Raw genomic sequence first — 10,308 nt, 5'->3', positions numbered from 1 at the left:
CTAAAAACCTGGAATCAATGGAAGAAAGTGTCAGGGTTAAGATAAGGGATTGTGAAGACCAAGGTTTTTATTAGGCAGATGACGCCTCCAGGCTGCAGGCTTCAGAGAGACTAAACTGTAAATGTTTCTAGGCCGGGCGCGGTGGCTCATGCCTGCAATCCCAGCACTTTGGGAGGCTGAGGCACGGTGGCTCACGCCTGCAATCCCAGCACTTTGGGAGGCTGAGACGGGCGGATCACGAGGTCAGGAGATCAAGACCATCCTGGCTAACACAGTGAAACCCCGTCTCTACTAAAAACACACACAAAAAATTAGCCGGGCATGGTGGCAGGCACCTGTAGTCCCAGCTACTCGGCAGGCTAAGGCAGGAGAATGGCGTGAACCCAGGAGGCGGAGCTTGTAGTGAGCAGAGATCGCGCCACTGCACTCCAGCCTGGGCGACAAAGTGAGACTCCACCTCAAAAAAAAAAAAAAATGTTTCTTATTAGACTTTAAAAAGTGGCAGAATCTTAGTTAATTCTCTCCTCGATGAGGAAAATTCCTAGAAAGGGAGGGTTTTCCCCACAAGAGACAGCTTTGCAAGGCCATTTCAAAATATGTCAAAGAAATATATTTTGGGGCAAAATGCTTTGATTTCTTCTAAGGCCTGCCATCTGTCATGTTGGTATCTCATTGCTGCCAAGAGTCTGCTTTATCGGCCTTAAGGTCTCTGTTTTAATGTCTTTAAAAGCTGGTCTGCTGTGCCTGAATTCCCAAAGGAGGAGGGTGTAATGAGGCACGTCCAACCCCACTTCCCATCAGGATAGTTTAGGGATGCCTTAGCTGAGAGGAGAGGTCCATTCCATTGGTTGAGGGGCTTCAAATATTAATTTTGGTTTACATTGTCATAGAACATTTATTAAGCATCTACTGTATGCATGCCATACTGGCTCAGGAATTAGAAGACTTGGCTCCATCACACAGAGGAGCACAACCAACTTTCCCTCTCTGGATCTGGTTTCTTCAACTATGAAGTGGAGATGATGTTGACAGTGATTATGACAGCTTCTATATGATGAGGACTTTCAGTGTGGCAGACTCTGAACCAAGAGCTGTCCAGCCATTTCTTACCCAATCCTTGTATCAATCCTCTAACATAGAACCTATTAACAGCACCATTTCATAGATGGAAAAGGAAAGAAACAAGTCTTTGAGAGTGTACTGAGTTGGCTAGTGTCCTCCCAAAACCCATGAACCTTAAAACGAGACCTTATTTGAAATTGGGTCATTGTAGACATAATTAGTTAAGTTGGGTGGATTAATACCAACATAGAGTGGACCCTTACTCCAGTACGACTGGTGTTCTTATAAAGAGAGGACTTCTATGTCATAGGTAGTGACTAGCTGGGCCCAGTGGCATGAGTGGTAAAGGAATTTACCAAGAGAGTTGTGGGTGAAGAAAAGCAGATTTATTAGAGACAGTATAAAAATACATTACAAGAAAGCAATGGGGCTGGGTGCGGTGGCTCATGCCTGCAATCCCAGCACTTTGGGGGGCTGAGGCAGGTGGATCACTTGAGGTCAGGAGTTCAAGACCACCCTGGCCAACATGGTGAAACCCCATCTCTGATAAAAATACAAAAATTAGCTAGGTGTGGTGGTGGGCGTCCGTAATCCAAGCTACTCAGGAGGCTGAGGAACGAGAATCACTTGAAACAGGGAGGCAGAGGTTACAGTGAGCTAAGATCATGCCACTGCACTCCAGCCTGGGTTCAGTCTCAAAAAAAAAAAAAAAAATGGGAAAGAAAGAAGAAAGAAAGAAAAAGAAAGAGAGAAAGAAAAGGAAGAAAGAAGAAAGAAGAAAGAAAGAAAGAAAGAGAAAGAAAGAAGAAAGAAGAAAGAAGAAAGAAAGACACGAAGAAAGACAGACAGAAAGAAAGAAAGAAAGAAAGAAAGAAAGAAAGAAAAAGAAAGAAAGAAAGAAAGAAAGAAAAGAAAAGAAAAGAAAAACCAAGCAAGCAATGGGCAGCACAGCAGAGAAGGGATGGTCTGCAAAGAGGCAGGAGAAAGAAAGAAAGGAGAAAGAAAGAAGAAAGAAAGACACAAAGAAAGACAGAAAGACAGAAAGAAAGAAAGAAAGAAAGAAAGAAAGAAAGAAAGAAAGAAAGAAAGAAAGAAAGAAAGAAAGAGAAAGAAAGAAAGAAAGAAAGAAAGAAAGAAAGAAAGAAAGAAAGAAAGAAAGAAAGAAAGAAAAGAAAGGAAAAGAAAAGAAAAGAAAAGAAAAGAAAAGAAAAGAAAAGAAAAGACAGACCAAGCAAGCAATGGGCAGCACAGCAGAGAAGGGATGGTCTGCAAAGAGGCAGGGGCTGGAGGGAAGTTTTATGGGGTTGTGCCAGAAGGGCTACCTGCAGAACGAAGTTGTGGTGCCTGCAGTTTATTTGTGATTAGCTGGTCTCTCAGAACAATTTTTCATTGTTCTTCCACTCTGGGGCCCTCCCCTACCTGGGGGCGCTTCCTCCTTGTTGCTTACTTATCATGAGGTCTCTACATTCTAACCTTCAGAACTGTGGGAGAGAATAAATTTCTGTTGTTTTAAGCCATCAAGTTGGTGGTGATTTGTTGCAGCAGCTTTAGGAAATGAATACAGAAAGGTTAAGTAAGTTGCCCCAGTCCACACAGCTGTGAAGTAGACCCCCTGAGGTTCCTAGGCAGATTCTGATTCCAGAGCCCCAGTGATGAGCAATTACTCTGTCTTAAATGAGTCCGTTTTGTTCATCAGTGCCTGGAACAAAGCAAGAGCTGATGAAGCGCCAGCTGCTATTGTTGCTGTTGTTATTAATTATATACCATCATGGGCTCACTCCCCCCTCTGCATGCTTTGCAGGGTAATATGAGGAACAGTAAGACAGTAAATGCCTTGTAGTCTTTCAAGACCCAGACAACAGTAAATTATATTATCATTAATATTATCATGAGATACAGCGAAGTAAAGAAAAAGTACAGTGAATATTTTTTCACAACACATTGAAGTGTGACTAGTCAAAGCAACACCAGTTCATCCCAGTGAGGGGGAGGTGAGAAGTCAGCAAATCGTTGTCCTCTGGACCCTCCCATATCTCATTTGTATCCCCAAATGCTGCCAGGTACAAAGGAAGAGAGAGAGAGAATGACCACAAATCTCCCCTTTTCCCTGAATCCACACCTTTTGCCATGTTGTCAGAGGCATTTGAATCATAGCAACTCCATCTCGAATAGGGGTTGGATAAAATGAGGCTGAGACCTACTGGCTGCCTTCCCAGGATGTTAGGTGTTCTAAGTCACAGGATGAGATAGGACGTCAGCACAAGATACAGGTCATAAAGACCATGCTGATAAAACAGCTTGCAGTAAATAAGCCAGCTGAAACCCACCAAAGCCAAGAAGGCAACAAGAGTGACCTCCAGCCATCCTCACTGCTCATTATATACTAACCATAATGCATTAGCAGGCTAAAAGACACTCCCGCCAGCACCATGACAGTTTACAAATGCCACAGCAACATCAGGAAGTTACCCTATATGGTCTAAAAATGGGAGGAACCCTCAGTTCCAGCAATTGCACACCTTTTTCCCAGAAAACTCATGAATAATCCACCCCTTGTTTAGCATATAATCAAGAACTATCCATAAAAATGGGCAGCCAGCAGCCCTCAGGGCTGCTCTTCCTATGGAGTAGGTATTCTTTATTCCTTTATTTTCCTAATAAACTTGCTTTTCACATTATGCACTGGCCTTGTCTTTCTTGTGTTGAAAGAACACATTCCTCCATATATCACAGCCTTGAGCCCGACACATCACATCCCCCCATATGCCTCCACTTCCTGGGCCCGACACAAACACATTCCTCCATATATCACAGCCTTGAGACATACCCCCATATGCCTCCACTTCCTGGGCCCGACACAAACACCATTCCTCCGTATATCTCAAAGAAAAAACAACACCTGGAGAATCTCCGATAAGGTTACAACGTTTGTAAAACGCAGGAACCAAGATTAAGAAAGCTGCTTAAAAGTATAACTTAATCGTTATGTAACCAATTGTAATGCTGTAACCCAAGAAAATTCCATTGTAACCTTACATTATCCTGTTTTCATTCAGGCTATAAAAGCGAGGAGACCACGCATGTTTGGGGCCGCTCTTGTGATGTTGAGAGAGAGGACCAAGTTCGAAACTTGCATTAAAGATCCTTGCCGCTTGGCTTTGACTCTGGGCTCTGGTGGTCTTACTTCGGGAATAAACGGTTCTGGGCGATAACTCAGTGTGAGATCCCTAGAACCCTCTAGAACCCTCTCTTGGGGTCTGGATTGGGACCCGTTTCTGGTAACAATGTGACTTTGTGGCCCCCTCATTTCCATGGGTGGTGTATGTTTTCCTGCCCTTGACTTTGGGTTGGCCATGTGACTGGTGTTGGTTAACGCAGTCAGATGGAAGTGATGTTTAATCATTTATGCTTGATCTTTTGCATCTCTACCGGCCCTCTTTTGCCTCTGCCATCACCATGAGAAGAATGCTCCAGGCAGCTTGCAGACTCATCAGGAGGATTAGAGATACCTGGCCAAGAGCGGGGCCACGTGAGCCGAACCAATGCTCATTGTTGTATGCCACTGAGGTTTTGAGACTTTTTTGTTATGCAGGATTACTGTAGCAAAAGCAAACCGATACAGACCCCCAAGGGGTTCCATCCAGGTTTGCAAATGACACTGGTTACTTGAAGCTATGACACACAGTGAGATTCAAATAGCAGTGAAGGTGTTCCCTTAACCCTCCACAGAAACCTGGGGGTTGAGAGGATGGTCACATGAATGACATCTAATGACTGCATAACCTTAGACATAATTAATTAAGTTGGGTGGGTTAATATTAATGTAGGGTGGGCCCTTACTCCAGTGTGACTGGTGTTCTTATAAAGAGAGGACTCGTAGCCTTCAAAACTATGGGAGAGAATACATTTCTATTGCTTTGGACCACCTAGTTTGTCTCAGTTTTTCATCTGTCTAATGGGAATAAAAAACATTCCCTTTAGGATTACTTTGAGCATTAAGTGAAATAAAATACACAGAAGGGTTTAGCATAGTACTGTTAGTGGTGGTGAATCCATATGGGTCTGCAGCAACCTCAGTTCTTGCCTCCTCAGAAGAAAGAATTTGACTGAGGGGCATAAGGTGGAAGGAGAGACAATGCTTACACATCACTTCATTTACATAGATTCAGTGCACTCAGTGCATAGCAAATGCAAATTTTGCTTTTTGGAACTTCGTAGAATTGTTTTTCTGAATATTTTCTTTTGAGATATGGTCTCATTCTGTCAGCCATGCTGGAGTGCAGTGGTGTGATCACAGCTCAGCTCACTGCAGTCTCAACTTCCTGGGCTTGGATGATCCTCCTACCTCAGCCTCTCCAGTAGCTGGGACTACATGCATGCACCACCACGCTTGGCTAATTTTTTTTTTTTTTTTTTTTTTTTTTGCATATTTTTGTACGGACAAAGTTTTACCGTGTTGCCCAGGCTGGTCTTGAGCTCCTGGACTCAAGTTGGTTGCCTGTCTTGGCCTCCCAAAGTGCTGTGAGCCATCACGCCAGACCCTGGATATTTTCCTTTTTTTTTTTTTTTTTTGAGACGGAGTCTCGCTCTGTCGCCCAGGCTGGAGTGCAGTGGCCGGATCTCAGCTCACTGCAAGCTCCGCCTCCCGGGTTTACGCCATTCTCCTGCCTCAGCCTCCCAAGTAGCTGGGACTACAAGCGCCTGCCACCTCGCCCGGCTAGTTTTTTGTATTTTTTAGTAGAGACGGGGTTTCATCGTGTTAGCCAGGATGGTCTCGATCTCCCAACCTCGTGATCCGCCCGTCTTGGCCTCCCAAAGTGCTGGGATTACAGGCTTGAGCCACCGCGCCCGGCCGACTCTGGATATTTTCAATCAGAGGATGGTTGAATCCATGGATGCAGAATCCACGGATAGGGAGGGCCAACTGTCCTATGTGTCAGGTGCTCTGCTAGATACTGGGCATAGAGCAGTGAACAAGACAACAAGCCCATCTCATTGGAGGTTATATTCTAATAGGGAGAGACAATGAAGGGATGATAAACCAATCAATATAGCATATCAAGATCGGTGGAGGGTCAGATATGATCTGTTCATTCTCAGCCCCATTCCCTCATTCCTCTTCCCAATGACAAAAAAGCAATGGTGATGATGAAACAGCAGTAAGAGCTGCCATTTGCTGTTGGCTCACTCTGCACTGGGCATTTTACTTGTACTAACTCATTGTATCATCACAATAGCTCTCCAAGGCTGTGCCGTCATTACCCCATTTTACAGTTGCAGAGAAGTTAATAACTCACCCAGGGCCACACAGCTGATACGTCAAGGACCGCAAGAGATTCAGACCCAGGTTCTCTGGAATCCCACGCTTCCGGCCCACCCTCTCCCCAATTTTGTGTGACTCATGCTTGCAACACACCTTTGTACAAACCCTCAGTTTCCAACACATCTCCTTTTAGTAGCTACTATTTACAAAAAGCCTATCAAGTGCCAGGGATTGTATGTATGTTATTGTCTTTAATCCTCTAAGGAACTCCTAATTGTAGGTATCTTATGGATAAGGACACAATCTCAGAGAGGTGAAATAACTTGTCTCTGGTCACATCAATAGAAAAGAACAAGGCTGGGATTGAAGCGTTGGCCTGCTTGAGTCCAAATGTCATGTTCCTTCATCATCTCACATTGATTCTTCATCTGGCAAATTCCTAGACATCCATCAGGACCCACTGTAAATGCAGCCTCTTAGTGAAATCATCCCTGACTCTTTGAGGCATAACTTTTTCCTCTTCTGTATTCCTGCTGTCCCTTTAGTGTAATATTAGTTTGTGATTATTTGTTTCCTTCTGCATCTTTCTCTCTAGGCACTGAGCCCCCTGAAGCTGGGGATGCCTGGTCGTACTCCACTGATTACAATCTTGCCTCTTTCTCCAGAGATGAGGGCTCTGTGCATTTAATTTCATTTATGATTTCAAACTAACCTGTTAGCCTATTTGTCCATGTATTTATGCTATTTACTATTAATCCAATTAGCATGGAGTGAGGGCAGTTCCAGTGGAGCCAATAGAAAAAGTGTGCTTAAGGTCAAGTCCAACCCTTAGCACCATCGTGGACTCTACCTTCAGCCACTCCTTACCGCTATCAACACTGCCCCCTAGAGGTCGCCCAGGCTGGAATGCAGTGGAGCCATCTCTGCTCACCACAACCTCCCCCTCCTGGGTTCAAGGGAGTCTCCCGCCTCAGCTTCCCGAGTAGCTGGGACAGGCACGTGCCACCACATCCCGCTAATTTTTGTATTTTCAGTAGAGATGGGTTTCATGTTGGCCAGGCTGGTCTCGAACTCCTGATCTTATGTGATCTGTCAGCCTCAGCCTCCCAAAGTGCTGGGATTACAGACGTGAGCCACCATGCCCTGCCATCTCTGGCTGTTTCTTTCCACTGTTATTAGGAGCACTGGCTGACAAACATTTACCCCGAGGGAGCCTGGAAGCCCCAGGTCCTCAGGGACCTGCATTTAATGCAGAAATCACTAAGAGTGAAATTTCAATTACCTGCACTTCAAGCAGAGCTGTGGTATGATTTTTGTGGTCTCTTTTCTCTATAAAACATATTAAAATTATATTTTATGATTGTATTGGTAGAAAGAGAAATATTATCAAGGGCAGGTCATATTCTTGTGTTCTTCTGATTTATTTAATTTTAAATTTTTAAATTTTTGAGACAAGTTCTGGCTCTATCACCCAGGCTGGAATGCAGTGGTGCCACCTCGGCTCACTGAAACCTCTGCCTCCCGGGCTCAAACCATTCTCCCACCTTAGCCTTCTGAGTAGCTGGGACTACAGGTATGCACCACCACATCCAGCTAATTTGTGTATCTTTTGTAGAGATAGGGTTTCACCATGTTGCCCAGGCTGGTCTCAAACTCATGAACTCAAGCGATTTGCCCACCTGGGCCTCCCAAAGTGCTGGAATTACAGGCATGGGCCACTGCATCCAGCCTGCTCTTCTGATTTAAAAAAGGTTAAAGCATTTTTGCAGGCCCCTGCTGGTATTGTGGGCCCAGGGCATAGTGCTAGCTGTTCTTGGTAGACAAGTTGCCCTGATTTGCAGAGTCATGTGTCAGCCCTTGCAACCATCAGGATACTTGGGGTGGAGAGTCAGTCCATGCATGAGGGGTTCCCAGCAGGCTTCCTGTGGAATGCATCTTTTTTTGTTTTGTTTTGTTTGAGACAAGGTCTCGCTCTGTTGCCAAGGCTGGAGTGCAGTGGTATGATCACAGCTCACTGCAGCCTTGACCTCCCGGGCTCAGGTGAGCCTCCCACCTCAGCCTCCTGGGCAGCTGGGACTACAGTTGCCACCATCACACTCGACTAATTTTTGCATTTTTTGTAGAGATGGGATTGTGCCATGTTGCCCAGGCTGGTCTTGAACTCCTGGGCTCAAGTGATTTGCCCACCTCGACCTCCCGAAGTGTTGGGATTCCAGACATGAGACAGCTTGCCCGGCTGGAGTGCATCTTTCTGGTTAGAACGGGTGCATCTTTCTTGGGTCTTTCTTTTCTCATGGGACGTCTCATGAATGTGTGTGTCATCCTTGTGCAGTTCCATTTTCATAGATGGTGAAACTGAAGCTCAGAGAGCAGTGGCCACTTTTCCAAGCCCTCCCAGCAGGAACCAGGAGTCTAATTTGGATCTGCCTGTCCTAGCTGTCCAAAGCCTGTCCTACCCCTGTTCTCGGCCTGAAGGATTTTTTTTCAGGATGACCTGAGCCTTTTGTCCCATGGTATAGTGTGAATATTTGTCCCCTCCAAATCTCCAGATGAAAGTTGATTCCCAGTGCTGGAGGTGGAGCCTAATGGGAGTGTCTGGGTCATGGGGGTGGGTCCGTCATGAATGTCTTGGTGCAATCCTCATCCTCACAGTAATGAGTGAGATCTCACTCTGTTAGTTCACAGGAGATCTGGGACCTCCTGCCCTCCCCCACCCCTCCCCTTGCTCCTTCTCTCACCACGTGACATGCCTGCTCCCCTTTCTCTTCCATCATGAATGAAAGTTTCCTGAAGCCTCATCAGAAGCAGATGCTGGTGCCATGCTTCTTGTACAGTCTGCAGAACAGTAAAGCCACATCAACCTTTTTTTCTTATAAGTTACCCAGTCCCCGGTATTCCTTTATAGCAATGCAAAATGGACAAATACACCCAGTGCCTTGGTTGGGGAGGTTTCAAGGCCAGGGTTCTCAGGTGGCCCAGCTGGGAATCCGGTCCAGCCCATGAAGACCCCAGTGACGCCCATCACTCCTTTAATCTAGTGATGGGCCTAGATTAAGGCCCCCTAGATTATGTTTGTCCCTTGGGCTTCTGACCAGCTCAGCAGAAACCGTGCCTCTTCCCTGATGCCAGAGGCCTGAGCTGGCTTCCACGTCCTTTTTGTTCCCAGCACTGGTTAGGGGCAGAAGTTCCATATTCATTTACATGGTCCCTTGCTGCCCTCTCTCACAACACTTAGGCTGCTGAGGACAGGATTGCTCCTGGGTCTGTTTCACTCACCACTATCCCAGTGCCTGGCAAACAGAGGCACTAAGAATGACAAACGACTGACCAAGGCTGTCTGTTGGCTCCAGACCCCTCTCCTTGCTCCTGCAAGGAGGGACAGCTACGCTGAAGGTGTTGGAATTTGTAACGCAGCAGACCGGAACAGGAGGCGTGGGCCCCAGACTAGGCAGCCCTTAGAGGTGGGGCAGGTCCTCGGAGACAGTGGCATGATCTCTGATACTGGGAGGCTGGCAAAGTGTTTACCCAGAGAGCACAGGGCAGGCCTAGGTGATCGTCCAGGAGCCAGGGGCTTAAGAAAGTGGCAAAGGGTGTTTTGTTAGGTGGACATAATAGAAGCAGGGTGCACCCAGTGGCCCGATAAGTTGGCATCGCCCCACCTGGTGTGGCTCCTGTGGTTGGTCCTACTTGCCCTGTGTGTCAGGGCTGCCTGCCATAGGCCAGCAGGAAAACTGGAAGTCGTGGGGACCAAAACTTTCCCTGAGTCTGCCCCTTCCTCCTCTACCCTGAGCCCTAGACTTCGCACTGCCCCCACTCGCCTCCATCCTCTCCTCTTCTGCAGATTAGCTGTGCCAATCCATTAACATCATGCTTCTGTCAGAGTCCAGTCTGCTTTCCTCAGCTCAGCCCATCCATATATCTTGGCTCTGGCTAGCTCCAGGGACCCTTTCTCATTTAGCATTGACGACATAAGCAGCTTCCAG

The sequence above is a fragment of the Rhinopithecus bieti genome, unplaced genomic scaffold (genome assembly GCF_001698545.2).
Source record: "Rhinopithecus bieti isolate Rb0 unplaced genomic scaffold, ASM169854v2 scaffold_12086, whole genome shotgun sequence".
In the NCBI taxonomy this organism is placed as follows: Eukaryota; Metazoa; Chordata; class Mammalia; order Primates; family Cercopithecidae; genus Rhinopithecus; species Rhinopithecus bieti.
The sequence above is the reverse complement of the archived record's forward strand: the minus strand, read 5'-3'. Positions refer to the sequence as shown.